The sequence below is a fragment of the Topomyia yanbarensis genome, chromosome 3 (assembly GCF_030247195.1).
Source record: "Topomyia yanbarensis strain Yona2022 chromosome 3, ASM3024719v1, whole genome shotgun sequence".
NCBI classification, from domain to species: domain Eukaryota; kingdom Metazoa; phylum Arthropoda; class Insecta; order Diptera; family Culicidae; genus Topomyia; species Topomyia yanbarensis.
This window is the reverse complement of record NC_080672.1, coordinates 3316748-3332380: the sequence shown is the minus strand read 5'-3', so window position 1 is coordinate 3332380 and position 15633 is coordinate 3316748. Positions and strand designations below refer to the sequence as shown.

General features: G+C 38.8%; 1 protein-coding gene across 2 annotated transcripts in view; it reads left to right on the top strand.

Annotated features, from left to right (window-relative positions):
* Nucleotides 1-1984: 1984 nt before the first annotated feature.
* The window catches only part of LOC131691795 (epsin-1), a 51476-nt gene continuing 37827 nt past the window's right edge, over nt 1985-15633 (top strand). The window contains exon 1 of one of the 2 annotated variants that reach the window (XM_058978445.1): nt 1985-2134. The gene's annotated coding sequence lies outside the window, so the exon portion shown is untranslated. Of the gene's footprint in view, nt 2135-2575; nt 3076-15633 lie in introns of those variants that run through there. The other variant, XM_058978444.1, reaches the window with a different exon arrangement.

The following is a 15633-nucleotide window of genomic DNA, read 5'->3' as shown; positions in this document are numbered from 1 at the left end:
TCAGGTTTCATCAGGCTTCACAGAACCGCTGATCAGCAACAGTAAACAAGTACAGCAAATGTCATTTCGGTCGAGCTCGGGCTTTGAAAGTAACGCTGTGAAATGAAAACACCTATGCTTGTAACACCGATGACCGCTGCGCTCTTTCCCTCTACGAACGGTTGGTTTCAAAATTGTCCAATGAAGAGCGTTCGTTGGACCAACGTTGGACGCCGTCCAAATAACCGCTCAACAGACGTCCATCGTTGGACCCGTATTCAACGATTTTGAAACAATTTTTTGGACTTCTCAGCGGGTTGTTACCATTTGCTGGCTAATCAGTTGTTCACTGATTTTCTAATGGACGCTGATCGGCCAATTGAACAAAAAGCACAGCAAATGTCGCAGGAGCGTAGTGAATGTCATTCCGATCGAGCTGGGGCTCGGAAAGTACCGCTATGTAGCACAACGTATATTGCTTCATAAGCGGCCCTTACATGTATAATACTTTTGTCAATACACACAAAATTGGCGATACCGATTCAATACGTTAATCCCTTTTGAAATGCACATCGTCAATTCAACTTTTTTCCATACTTTTGCCAATATTGTCTAAATTTGACAAAAATATTGAGACATTCACCGAAACGTACACACCGCACCAACTGCATACTAAAGCCACTCTAAGGTTGTCAGCAAGTTTTTGGTGTAACTGATACTTGTATTTGCTATTTTGCGGTAGTAACAAGCCTTCCATTTTGGTTTAAATGCAAGGACAATTTTTAAACAAGAATTTGATTGATAAGTATAGCTCAAAAAACCATTTTTTTCAATTATGAAATCTAAAAAGAATTTTTGAATTTTGCTGAACGTGGTAAATTTAACACCACTTTCATCTGGTATACTCAACCTGCACAAAACGTTGCATAACGCAGGGCTGATTTTTGGAACAACTTATTCAGCCCTGCGTTATGAAAATTTGCGATATTATGACAGATCGGCTAAGCGCGATGTTTCATGATGTGCAGCAGTTCCTTTCCATTGGGAAAGCCCGCTTGGAATTTAGGTTAATGCGCTAATAGCTTTTCGTTTGGATGGGTAATGTGTTATTAGTGCATTTACCCAAAATTCCACGCGGCCTTTCCCGGTTGAAAGTAACGGCTGCGTTTAGTCGATCTGATATAATATCGCGAATTTGCATAGCGAAGGGCTGAATGAGAACACATGTTATTCAAAAATCAGGTTGCAGATTGGTTATACCAGGTGCAAGTGGTGCCAAATTCACCGCGCCAGTATAATACAAAAATTCTTTCTAGATTACAGAATTGATAAAATTGCTTAACTGAGTTAAGCTCTAGGGGCAGATCACTTGTGATGCATTTTGAAAAATCAGCGAAATTAAATGCATTTCTTTCCATCAAAATAGAAATTCAAAATGTATTTTGCGTTGCGTGTAAGACGTCAAAACCCAACACTAGCCCTATATTCAACACCACGTCGAACAAAGTGGATCAGCGTAGGACGATTGTTAAACAAACTTTTGTGCGTGGGAGTGCAAAGTTGATGAAAAAATGGAAATTAAATGCATTTTTTCTACGCTACGCTACTTAATTTCAAGCGCAAATAGCAAATACAAGTACTAGTTACTCCAAAAACTTACGGGCAACCTTACAGCAGCATATTGAATGTATCAATACGAATTCGAAAGATTAATCTTTTCTTTAATCCACTTTGCGACTTTTCGGGCAAAATACTGGGGGATGTCTGTTCGATCCTGAGTAAATGGCATTACACTGCATTACCGACATTAAATTGACAGACTGTCATACACTACTGCGTGTTCTTGTATATGCAGAATCTGCAGACTTTGCATGCTTCTAAAGCATTCCTCAATATTCTGCATTAAATTTTGTTCGGAAACACACCGTACCGCTGCTAGTGTTCGTGCGAGCCTCTTACGTTGCGAAAGGGCTCTGTGATCTATTATTCCATCAAATTTCCTATTAATCACTCATTCAACGTTTCGGTCGAAGGAAGAGTTTCGCGAATACCGTTTGTTTTGCGGTGTAAAAAGCGTTTCTAAATTGATAAGTAGCGGACTAAAGTGTGTAAATACACATCTTTCCCGTACAGGCCTTCTAACAGCGCATCAAAGGTGAAAAATTCCGAATGAAATTAGTGGTTTCTGTGTCTCATTTTGTTCGCTTTTGAAAAAGTGGGTTGAAAAATTTCTGCTATGTGACACTGCTGCTGCTGTGAGCTGGAGGATTTTTTTTTCTTTTCCGCTTTCCGTCACCGTCATCATTAGAACAGTGTTGCCAGGTGTTGTGAAAAATGTTATAGTGTTAAAATTTGAGAATATTGTGTATATGTTGTATGCGTCTTTTTCAAAACGTAGTATCATTATCTATGCGATTAGATTTTCGTGAGCCTCCGAATTAAAAAGCAAAAGGATTATCACAGCACATCGAAAATTCAAACTACCAACTCTTTGTAATCAGTGATCGTACTACTGTTTTCTGACAACACTGTTCTTGTGCTATAGTTTATGTGTAATGAGCCGTCCTTTGTGTAGGTGTACGCATATTATGTTTACATACCGAAACGTCAAAAGGAGTACCGCTATGACTGTGTATGTGCGTAGCTCACTGTCCATTGCTCAATGAAAAAGACCCGTTGCTCGACACAGTCTGTGTTACGCGTTGTAAATAGTTCCTACGTACAGAGTAAAGTGAGTAATTGCGAGGACGACGGCGTAAAAAGTTACATTGACACGGCATTGAAAAACAAATTGAGGAAGTATTATTCCAACTAGAATTCGCTACCTTGAATTCGTTGGAGATCGTAATTAGTGTTGAGCTGCTTCATACTACCGTCAGTCCAAGGTGTACATTGCGAGATCATTGTCCAAGCCTCCCTGCGCCATAAGTGTTATATGGTTAGCGGCCACCCGGAATAGACCTGAAAACTTTCTCTAATATGTAGTGTAATTTGTGCAGATTAGGAATAATATACTAGGATTGTTTTTGTTAAATATTGCAGCATTCTGTCTTAAACAGATCCCGTTGGAGTTTCTGTTTGATCAAGATACGATTGGTGAGTTGCATTACATTAATGTCCACTTTTAATTGAATTGTAAAATTTTAATCTATCTTCTCTCTGTTACCATTTTCGGCTCCAAGTTGGTGTTGCACACGGGGAGTTTGAGGAGATGATAAGCAAGTGTATCGTGTAGTATGTAGAATTAATGCATATTTTAAAACGTCCATCTACAAAGTGACAGTTTTCAAACTGAAAACAGTAGGTGTTTGATTATTAGGCGACAGAATTTCAACATTTCAATTACTCGAAACGCACAAATCCATTCAACATTCAGAGAATACCACAAGCAGCACAAAAGTGTGCGGAATTCACGAAATCTAAAAACAGACTCATTACATTACACTACACACATCTTCCTAATCACTAAAAAATATTTTCTTTGATCTGAGGAATAGTTTTAACTGTCAGGTTTTCGCAACTCTAATAAATTAAAAATTACTTCCAGGGTGTGACTAGAATAGCTCGGAGGAGATTTAAATATTATCTTATCGTTTTTCTTGATCAAATCAATGTTAGCTGCTTGCAGGGGTAAATGGGAGGAAGTTGAAGTTCAGTAGCAGTGTATACTTTGTGATCCAGTTTCAATTCCATTTTTTTAGCAAATTAAAAATAATGTTTCCTTATATGTACTAAAGTTGAGTTCAAAATACTCAATCGATAAATAGTCATTACTGGATTTAAACCTTCGAGTCACGTTTTCGGCATGTCCTCTCACATGACCCTAGTACATATTCACACATGGGTATAATCACCTCAGCCACAAACAACGATTTACGAAAGGCATTGAAAAGCAATATTCCAATGAACGAGGCAAATTGTAATGAGCCTGTTTGAGTTCACTTTCGTAAGCCCAATGCCTAATGCTTCTACATCAACTATAACTGGTATAAAGTTGTAAACAATGATTCCGCAGATATTTTCCCCTGTTGAGGATTTTTCGATACTCTCTTTCGTTGGCTAGCGAAATCACTTTATAAGATCAACACACACACTCGCTCTATGGTGCTGATTTTGTCTTCATGTAACATTGTGTAGTTCGCTTAGAAATTGAGAAAACCAGTTTTCGCGTTATTGCTTTCGGTTTATTCCACCTTGCTTGCCTGGGACCACTCTTCATTTCACTCGAATGACGCAGTCGTTTCGTGATCGATGCAATTTCTCCCAGCGAAAAAAATTCTTCAATTGATGGGCCGCATTGAGATATGCTCTACGGATTACTAATCTGACATGGTCCGGATCGGAAGTGATCATTTTCGGTGATATTGTAATTTGTAATTGATCTTCACGAGCTCATGGATCTTCAATCCTCATAAGCAGTTGTTGTAATGTAATTGACAATTTGTTGGCCGTACAAAAACTCTGTAGGAAATATTTATCAGGCTTTCAAGAGCCGTGACAAATACTCATCCAGTCTGGATTCGTTCTTGAACCAAACACAGACAAGAATGCAACCAAAAATGATCGTGAAGTTCTCAGCTAGACAATGAACAAAAACCCGGTCGCCTCAAATCATGGTAGCTGGTAGAGAACGAGGTAGTTCGAACAGTAATGGGTCCGAGGTGGAAATGAATGTCGTACGGTTCGTGTTTGTCGATGGGTTCAAATATCCTGTAATACTAGTGGCATGCGAAAACGATGTAATGCGCAAGGTAAAACGGCCTGCAGCTGTAAATAGACTTGTACAGTTCGCGTAGCGCGTGCGATCTTGTAGGTCTCCGACAGCATATCAAGTTGCGCGAAATAAGTTCCTACTGTAGGTTGGCAACGAAACTGTTACCCTGAGAATGCTTCAAATCATCGATGGTATTCAATACAGCGGAAAAGGCGGCACAGTACCTTTGAGAAGAAGCGGATGAAAAACTGGATTTGTAAATTTCGCGATGGGAATTTCTTAGTTGAGATTTATGGCCAAACAACGTGTTCGATGTCGTAATAGTCCTCACCACAAGCACAGATTGCTCTTCACGAGCCCAACGTGTAGAGGTTGGATATTCTCCTCCTCAAACAAGGTGTCGTTTACACCTTTGAAATAATAACAATGTAGCTGTCGTTCTTGCTCCCCATTACTAGGCTCCTTCTAATGCACCCAACTTAGATAAAAAATCCGCCATTTTGTTGCCCGGAATAGAGCAATAAGGGAGGATCCAAACTAAGGTAATCCGGCATGATTTTTCAGATAACTCGAGGACATATGATTGCCAGGAATTACGAAAAGCACTTTCCAGATTGCACGAGAGCTACAAACTTAGAAATCTCGCATAGTTGTTGAATTGTTACATGCAAAATACATGGTCTTTTCAGAAAATAAGTTGAGCGAAAAAGTATTAAAAACAGGTGAAAGAATGACTATGTTGGTGCAACTTGTCCGGTAGAGCCTTGAAAAAAGCCGAATCGAAAATCTTTTAAATATCCAAGAATACTGATATCACCTGCTCTTTGCGGGCACTTGAATTTCGTTTGATAGCAACACAAACTAATCGTTAATTCTGTTGCCTTTACGGAAGTCAAATCGAAGGGTTTTGACAGAGAGCTTCGAGGCGGAGTAAGATCTTTTTCTCGAACAATTTCCGTATGGAGAACAGCATTTCAATCGTCCCATACGAGCTGTGATCAGAGGCTGATTTTCCTGGTTTTTGTAAGACGATTACCACCAGGGTCTCGTATATACATTTTCAGACAAAACAATATTTTATTTGCAACAATATTAAATTAATTCAAAGAAACTTGCGTTTCTGAAACTGTTGGATAATATTTTTCATTCATGCTTTTGGTAGAGCTTGTAACTGTGCTTGCTGAGAGAAAAGTAACAAAGGCATTGGCCCAATTCGCACCTCTTGTGATGGTGCAATTCGGACTCTCTTTTTCGGCAGGTAATCACAATGTTGATCGAACTCAAAGACAGATGGATACTGAAGAGCGACAAACCAGAATTGGACCAGGAAATATGAAAAAATCGGTGTGTGAATGAATGCCGAAATATTCGTTCATTTCCTGACACACTCAAAAAAAAATTAACTCGAGCTTCAGAGTGGTTGATAATTATGAACCGCAACGATCATTGGTCGTGCTCGAGTTTTGCCTGTCTTGCGGTTCTGTCGTTCCCACTGCAGCCATCGATTGCAGCCATTGGATGTCTCTGTATTCAGTGCATTCAAATCTGCTGCTAATGCTTATTGGAAATTAATGAGTCCCGGTTTACCGATAACAATCTTCGAACCTCAAATTATCACCAGAGAGAGTTTGGAGCTACGGAGCGAAATATTAAAAGTAAATTTACGAAGCGCGGAATTTGGCCACTTAAGGCTGATGTATTTCAAGATACCGACTTCCTGCCATCTTCAGTTACAGACAGACCGGAACCACATCAATTGCCGGAAATTAAATATTCGCATTTAGATAGCACGTTCTCAGACATTCGGTTGATTCCAAGAGTACGCTTTCCCTACACACTTGTGATCACTAATAAAACATCCATTCTGATCGCATTTTTCCTTCCGTTCGATGCTCACAGTTTGGTAGTAACGTTTAATCGCAAGACTCACCGTTGACTGCACGATTCTGAGTTGTTCAATTCGCTACGTTGCTTTTCAATTTTCGAACAACTGACTACGATAAAAATACACTCTAAACAATACACTCGAAACTACTTCTATCCAAATTTTCAAGAGAAAACCCCCAATGGATTATTTTCTACGGCGTTTTTCACGTGATGCTATTTGATGTGGGAACCCTTTATATGTATATATCCCGAAATACCTCTGTTTTATAATTTTCCCTAGTCAATTTTATCACTCCAATTAATTTAATTTCACTTAATTAATATTTAGTTAATATTTTAATTTTTCTCTTTTGCTTTAATGCTGTGCCTGGGGTTGATCAAAATGTGCTACGGGGTGGAGGGGTCCAATAACAGGCACCAATTATAAATAGTTATTAGTAAGCAGGCATGCATGAACCATTAAAAGTTCAAATGTTGTCAAAGTTAAGCATTAAACCATAATATGAAAGAGAAATGGCTCGATTTTTAACTATGAGTGCTTTGATTTTCTTTAAGCTTTTATCTAGTAATTTTTGTGGTTCAAGTTGTAGCGTAGTTAAACTTCTATACCAGAGTGTTTACTCGAGTTGATCAGTTAGAAATTGCTCTTGTAATCATTTACACTGATTTCAAAACCACCCCTAGAAGTTTACGTGCTTACCCGGCGCTACTTTGTGCAAATCGGTTCTATGTTATCTATCTCCGAAAGTATTCGGAGTTCAGTTTTGATACTTTGTTAATACCTCAGGTAACATAACTATCAACTACATAAGAAAAATGTAGATTTTATGAAAGATTTGGACAGTGCACAATAGTACTAAATTAGATGGAGCTAAATGTATCCATATGTTTATGTGCATAAAAAGCGCCATTTTTTGGCAATATTTCTTTTTCAATAAATTGATCGTAGTATATAGGCTATAGAAAGTCTAACTTTCAAACGAATTCACATGTGTGTCTTCGAGAAAGTTGTAGAGGAGAACATTCCCATAAATTCTTTTGAAGACATCTTTTCTCTGTCGCCTATAGTTATCGATTTATGGGACGCTTTATTTGTCGAACTCCTTAAATTCAAATCATTTAACCTAACATTTTATGTTTCTGATTTCTCGCGATTCCAATTTCGAGACACATTTTTATTGTGATAGTTTAGCTGAAGAGACCAATTCTCTGTGGCTTGCCTGAAAAAAGTTATGACAGATTTTGTGTTGTTTCATCGAGGCTCCTACCAATAAGTTTATGCTTCACAAACCTCCTCTGAGTGTTCTGAGTGACACTGATTATTTCAGATCATCCGATATCTTCGATATCAAAACCGAATTTATCTTATGCTCTCAATCGGAAAACAGCTGTATTGGTAGTAGTAGTATAATTAGGTTCAACTTAATCTGGCTAGTGATTGTAGTTTAAATTTGCTTTTGGCCTACAGACAGACCATTCTATCTATTACAACGTCTTACAAAGAATGATTAATTGTAATAAGCAGAGCTACACGGTTGCGTTTCGGCTTCGCCTCATCAGAAACCGACACTAACTTTTTGTCGGAATAGATTAGCGCCGGCTTGACGCAAATCCCTTAAAACTAAAACACACTTTGTGTTTCAATCGAACGACTGATCAAACGTGATGTCCCGTCCGAGCAGAAGTTCTGTTTATGCCGATGAGACACAGTGAAGCCGTAACTTGTCTTGGCTTAGCAGGCCTATACGAAAGCACTATGCTATATTTCACCCTAAGGAGGAAAATTGGGTAAACACCGAAATTTCTCACTCGGGCGAAATTTTTTTGGTAAAACCCGTCTTTGCATTTGAAGGGCACAAATCCTTATTTGTTACACGGTTGCGTTTCGGCTTAAAATATAGCATAATAAGCAGAGTTGTTGTTTGGTATTATGAAGCTTTTTGATCTCGACTTTTCGTGCAGATGATTAGGTTTTTGTATATTTATGATTCCGAATAACACAAGAACGAAAAATATGGAATTTCGAAAAATTGCAACCAAGCACTGATGATTGAAGATGAGATACTCTTGAATTTCTTGAAAAATTATATATGTATCGAACACAAAAATTCAAGACTACCCTGAGTTTGTTCAGTGCTGCCGAGATCGTATTGCTGTAAAAAACATCTCCTTACAAAAAATGCGATAGTATTAGAGTTTAGAACAAATTAAATTTCGTTAGACTCAAGCTCTCAAGGGTACAAAAATAAATTTGCGCATCATCAGCAAATAAATGCACATGGCAGTATTTCAGTACAGACGGCAGATCATTTATAAATAGTGAAAAAAGGAGTGGTCCCAGAACAGATCCTTGTGGGACTCCAGATTGAATGCTGTGGAATGATTCCGTCAAGCATCGTTCAGCGGCTTGCGGCTGCGCACACGCCACAGCCAAGAAAATACATTGGCCGCCAATCGACAGCTGTGACATACCAGATTAAGTCTTTGTAAGTCAATTTATTTTTTTTGCATCTTAAGGATAATTAATAAATTTAATGTAAAAAAATCAAAGAAAAATTATGGTCTGAATAGCCCCGTAGGGAGGTCCGAATTACCCCTACATTGTAAAAGGATAAAAAACGTAGAGGTTTGCAAATCGTCGCCTAGTGCTGCCATTGAGTGGTGTAAATGAACATTTTATGGCCCCAAAATGTAGCTAAGGTTTCAAACTAACAATTAGGACTTTTAACCGGTAACTTTTTTCATATATATCCACCTAAAAGGGCGATTTGCTTAAGTAGGTCCGAATAGCCCCGGGTTCCCCTACTTATTTTTAATGGGAATTACTTTGACACGCTTCCATTCCATTGAAGATGGAACAATTGAACGATTATAGGATACTCTAATGGTTTTATGAACTTGAAATTGAAAATTGTTATTGAAATGTTAGCCAAACTTACAGCAGCGGAATTAATCGAACAAACTGCGTTAACAACTTCAAAGTCTTTCAGAAATTTGTAATGGAAACCACTGGAAGGTTCAGGCAATTTGGAAATCAATTGATCATCGGATGTATAATTCAAAGAAAATTTTTCGTTCATCTCATGCGATGTGAAATCACAAATTGGAGATGGTTGCTTGCTAGGAATATTTTCATTCATAATTTGTTTGTCGAAGTTATGAGATGATTGACTCTATTTCTAAGACGTTTATAGTGCGACTCATATTCGAGGTATTTATTCCGTTTCCTATATCTATATCTGGTTCAACTTTTGACTTTTAGCTCCACCAGGCTCTACTTATTCCTTTTATGGCCCTTGGTAATTGTTCAAATTTTGGTGCCGATCGGTTGTGTCTAAGGACCCTCCAAAAATTTCAAAGTTTATATGGAAGCTTGTATGGAAAATCGATTAATATTGAAAATAAATTCTTAAAAAATCACCTTATCAATTAATCAGAACACTATATATTTCTAAAGGTAATCTTCTACTGAACACATTCGTGGAACATTAAAAGTTTATGAAAATTCGCTGAGAAAAGTTATTAACTAAAGAACTATTAATCATAGCAACCCTGTTTGAATAGCTGTATCTGCCATATGCGAGCGGTGGGTGGCAAGTCTAGTTTACACTGGTATAGCTGACCAACTGTGGGCTAGGAAAAATCCGTACACATTTCTTCTCAAAAGTTAGAAAACTAAAGTTGGTTCGATTCCCAACCCCGCACACAGGGTTAGAGTTTTTTCAAAAGCGATTCTTCTACCACGAAAAAAGAAGCAAATTAATTGCATAAAATTATTATTTCTATCAACACTGAAAATGCACCACCAACACATACATTTCACTCCTATTCAATCATAAGTGTTCATCGCAGAGACTTGAAATCCGATTTAATTCCCCCAACAGTGGGATCGAATCATTCTGATATTATTCATCACATGTGTCATTTGCATTTTCTTTGTCAATTACTAAGGACTGTACATATTAATCTCACAAATAAGGTAATATTTGTTAAAACTCTGATCGGGAATCATTCTTATGTCGTTTTTCATTGAAAAAACACCGAGGCAGTGGATTGCACTAGTTTTGCACTTTCTAGTAGAAGTGGGAATGAAACACATCTAGTGGCCTGCTCTTCTGCTAGAAAATGCAACACCAGTGCAATCCACTGTCCCGGGGTTTTTCAATGAAAAACCCCATTAGTATCGTATTGTATTAACCTGGTAGTACTCAAAAGTGGAATTAATTTTTAGAAGCGAAAATAGTTTGCGATTTTTATAGCATTCTACCTAATTTTTAAGAATGAACAATTAATAATTCGATTACACTACTTTACAAATTTTGGGGTAATCGGGTTAAGCTAAGGAAAAATGTTTTCTAGATCAATTTTGCTTCACCAAACACGAACTCCAAAGAAGATTTTCGAGAAACTTTGGAAAAACAGGTTTTGAATATTCTTTGCAGTGAATTATCAATATTTCGTATAAATATCCGATCAACGTAACAGACCTACAGTTCGACAGGTAATGATCTGCTCTTTCTAAACATGTGAAATATGTGTAAATCAAATATGAATTTGTTATGTTTACAAGTGACATGTACAATTTTTCACAATTATTTTGTTTTGATTTTGGTCTTTTGTAAGCCAGATTCACACTTATCATATATTTTCGAAAGGGCCATACTAACATCTTTTGAGGTAGTAGTTGATTTTATTGGTCGGATGATTTTCTCACGAGATATAGACTAATAACTAAAGGAAGAAAAAATAGTTTTTCGAGAAAATCTGCAAAACGCTTCTTTGAAAAAAAAAAGAATGAAATTATTTTCATCTCGGCGACTGAAAATGAGCCTAGAAAATACATTTCCTCGCAACTTTTTTTGTGAACTAATGTTATTGACGTGTCTTATATGACCTGCCAATGGGAATTGATCGAGCAAATTCTAAAAAAAAACACATGAATGGTGGTTCAATCCCACTGTTAGGCGAATTTAATCGGTGATTTGGCTTCTCAACTAAGTTCATGTGATTCAGAAAGCATTCTAAAATTTTTATTCAAAGACACCACGACTGAGATATTAAGAATTGAAAAGTAGATGTTTGTGATCATCTGTAGTGTCGATAGACACCATAAACTTAAATTATCCGACCATTCCATTTGAAAATTGTAACAATGTTTTGAAATTGTCAAATCGACAAAGTTGTTTACCACATTCTGGACAAACTTTTTCTAGGTTTGATTTTTCAGTTTGAGTGAAAGTAGCCTAAACAACAGTAGTGCTTCTCATGCGAATTTCCATACAAACTTTAAATCCAATGCGCAAATCCAGAGAGCAAACAATCATCACCGAAATTTAAAAAAGTCACATATAACCACAGAAGGAGCTTAAAAAGTGCTGTGTTGGAAATTTTCATACAACGAGCTACTCTAGTCTTTATCACATTGTTGGTGGCATGTGTCCCTCTCCTCAGGCACAGTTGTCATCCCTAAACAGAAGTTTATTTAGAAGTAGATACAATTAGTAGCACTAATATACAGCTGACACAAACACATTTTTGCCTTCTTCGTATAGAAAAGTTTTTTAGTCATGGATCTAGTCATTTTTAGTCATTTTCGGAACCGCTAAAAGAGGCCAATGTGGCTAAAGGTACTTTTAATCAATACTGATATATGTTGAATCGAAATTCTATGAATTCTATATGTGTAGTTATGCTGCCCAAGCTAGACCCTCATCAGCAGACGATAAAACCTAAGCCCGTACGATATTAAGCCAGTTCTAATAACCCTGCCACTTCTAGTTTTCCGATCTATATACTTAACATCCTTGCTCTCACTTGAGTACTATGGCTCTAATTTTCATAACTTTGCCTACCCAGTAATCTCTAGCTAATTGAATGTCGTTAAAATGTAAAAAAGAAAATGTGACTAACATAGTCGAAATAAAAAAAAGGGAAAAAATATATTGATAAGGTCTCAGTCTATGTCCTTCGAGGATTCCGGGCCCATCTGAAACGGACCATATGCATTAAAATTTTATTTTCAAATGCTTAATGTTTTATCTTAATTCAAGATAATATTCTCGAAAATATGTTCTTTCGAATTAGGCACCATTGGTTTCTTGACCCAGCACAACATATGTAAATTCTCTAAAATACGAGATTTCTACTTGAATACAATTGGATGTTTAATTTTTTACTTCGGTGTCTTTTGGTATGTTAAATTTTACTTCCATGTTTTGGATAATGATAATGTTTTGGATCGCATCAAAGATATGACATTTCCTACGCAATGCGCTCAGGTTTTCAAGAGCTCAACATAGAATTCAACACGAATCGCATGATTACTGGTAATGATCTACTTGCTACCAGTGCGATATGAAAAATGAATGTTATTGGGAGGGCAACTGAATGTCAGTTTGAAGTCGCAAAACACGGAACTCCATTTCTCCTATCGCATTTCCCACCCACTGTTCGATGTGCGTAATTTTCCGTTCAGTTTTTATGCTATAGGGTGACGAGCCCATTTTTGCCATGTTTCTATTGTCACCATACCCATTTAAAGCCGTTGGTTAGAGCAGTGTCTGCCAGCTTTGTTCAATGCATTGAGTCAAATGGTAGCGCAACAATAGGAGCACTCGATTCGAGTTTTTGTTGCGCTCAAACAATTTCACTGTTTTCAGCGCATTTGTGTTATTATATTGGTTCCTAACAACAAAGCAAAGCAGTTGATGTCAATTTTTAGGCATTTCATTGATTGTAGGCCGAGAAATTAATGAATTAGTGAGGCACCCTGCTTAATATGGTAAAAATAGGCGCTTTACCCTATTGCGTTTCGCCAGTTTTCCAGCAAAAAAGGCCTTACTTCGTACCAGACTGATGTCTGCTGGATAGCGACGAACGGAGACGGTAAAAGCGCAACATGTGCTAAAAATTTCTGTTCATCCCAGGGTCAGCAATGGAAAAAGGCAAAACCATTTGCGAATGCGATATCATTGCGAATCATTGCCGTACAAGAGGCGGTAGATCGGTGGTCACAACGTGACGTCATTAACTTCCGCCGGCGCCAAGATGGGTTAGGCGTAGACACTGTCTAGACTTTAAATGAGATGACAAACCCCTTCCAGATGCGATAATTCTTCATCGTAATCGAACACGATATGAAGAGGAGATTTTTATCTTTGGGGCCACTCGAGGAAATGCCGTTTGTTTACTGAGCAATTTCTTGCGAAGATAAATACTGCGTTGAGTGTATCCATGATGCAATTTCATTTCCAACAATCCGTTTCTCTTTAGACTTTTGCTGTTATAGTATTAAAACATGTGTTGTTCGAAACATATTTGAACAGGATTCTCATGAAGCAGTGCTGCCAGGGACAGTTTACGTTGATGACGGTAAATTAATTTATCATATATCTTAGTTATGTTGCAACATTATTGAAAACTGATAAAACTTATCAATTTAGACTGTCTTTGATTACATTTTCCACGCAATTGGACTATTGTAAATATTCTAGGAAAATTGTATTAAGCATTGGAAGGTAAAAATTAAGCAGCTTCTAGCACTGCGAGGAAAGCACCTTACTTTAAGAAAAAGGCTTTTCGTATTTCTTGACCTCACCGTTTTTAAGGAAAATAGTTTTGAAACCATACATGCACTAGAAAAAAAAGTTGGGTATGAAAGGGTTAAGGAAGGTTAGAACAATTTCTTCCCTTACGGGATCATTGTCTTACCAGGAGGTCCTGAAACTCGAGGCAGTCGAAGAGCATGTGTTCTACTGTTGTCCTAGTCCCGCATGTGGTGCAGATAGGGAGTGGAACATTCGAGGTTGTGTAAGCGTGCATGATTTTTGTGTCTCCGGTCCGCAATCGGGACAAGACTGGCCGATCATCCCATTTTACAAGTATCCCCTTAATTTTCTGCAGAGGTCCCTGGGACGCCTGCCAGTGGTCGATGAAGTTATTGTTGAGCACTTCGGCGAAGTACCGAATGATGTCCACTGCTGGCGCTTCCTTGGTTAGGGTCCTCCTGGCTCTCCGACCCAGCGCTGCCAGGTGGTCTGCTTCGGTGTTCCCCTGTATGCTGCAAGTGCCCGGGGTTTCAGTATAGTGAGGTGAGTGGGTCGGCGTTCATCTCGATGGCCTGCATAAAGGGGTGTCGGGAGTGTCCGCTCTCAATCGCGCGGAGTACCGAGAAGCAGTCGGTGAAGATCGAGGTTACTGTGTCTTCTGATTTCCGAGACAGGGCCAGGGCAATGGCTGCGGCTTCGGCAGAAAAGAGCGAGCACTCTGTCGGGAGGCGAAGGGATGAGCCTGTCTCGCTATAGCGGACCCCGACTCCTGGATCTTTTCTGTATCCGTCGGTGTAGATCCAAGAATGATTCAAGAATCGCCGCTCCACTAGTTGATTGTAGCATGAACGGGTGACCTCAGGGACTACTCCGGCCCGGATCGTCTGGGACAGGCTTGTGTCGATCTGGGGGGATCTGGCATTCCCTGGGCATACGATGCAGCCCGGATGACTTACAGAGGTGCCAATATGTTGTTCATTCCTGCGAGGTTCCGTCCGGTACTCTCGATGCCGTAATAAATCCTGGCTATGAATTAGCGCTTAGCTGATGGTCAGTGCCATATTCCGGTTCCACTTCGGGTGCCGGGTGCATATCGTCTGCACCAACGTTTTTCGGTTGGCGCAGTCGGCCTTTAGTTTCCGGATGTGGGTGACGAAGGAAGTTTTTCTGTTCAGTGTGTCCCCGACAAACTTCGGCTCCTTTTTGTAGGAGATTGGGGTATCCGCTATCCGGATTGGCCGGTCGGTGGCTCGATTATGGGTTGGGCATATGTGGGTCTAGCAGCTCTTGGAGGAAGATATTCGGAAACCGACGGAGATTGCCCACCTGCATACGGCGTTAACTGCAGTTTGCAGCTTTATGTGGGTACGGCCTTTGGTCCTCCCGATCGAGACTAGCACGATGCCGTCCGTGTAAATGAATATGAGGATCCCCTCGGGGAGGGTAGCGTATATCGTCTCCAATGGAGACTCTCCATGTTAATGAGGAATAGATTGACCGACATTA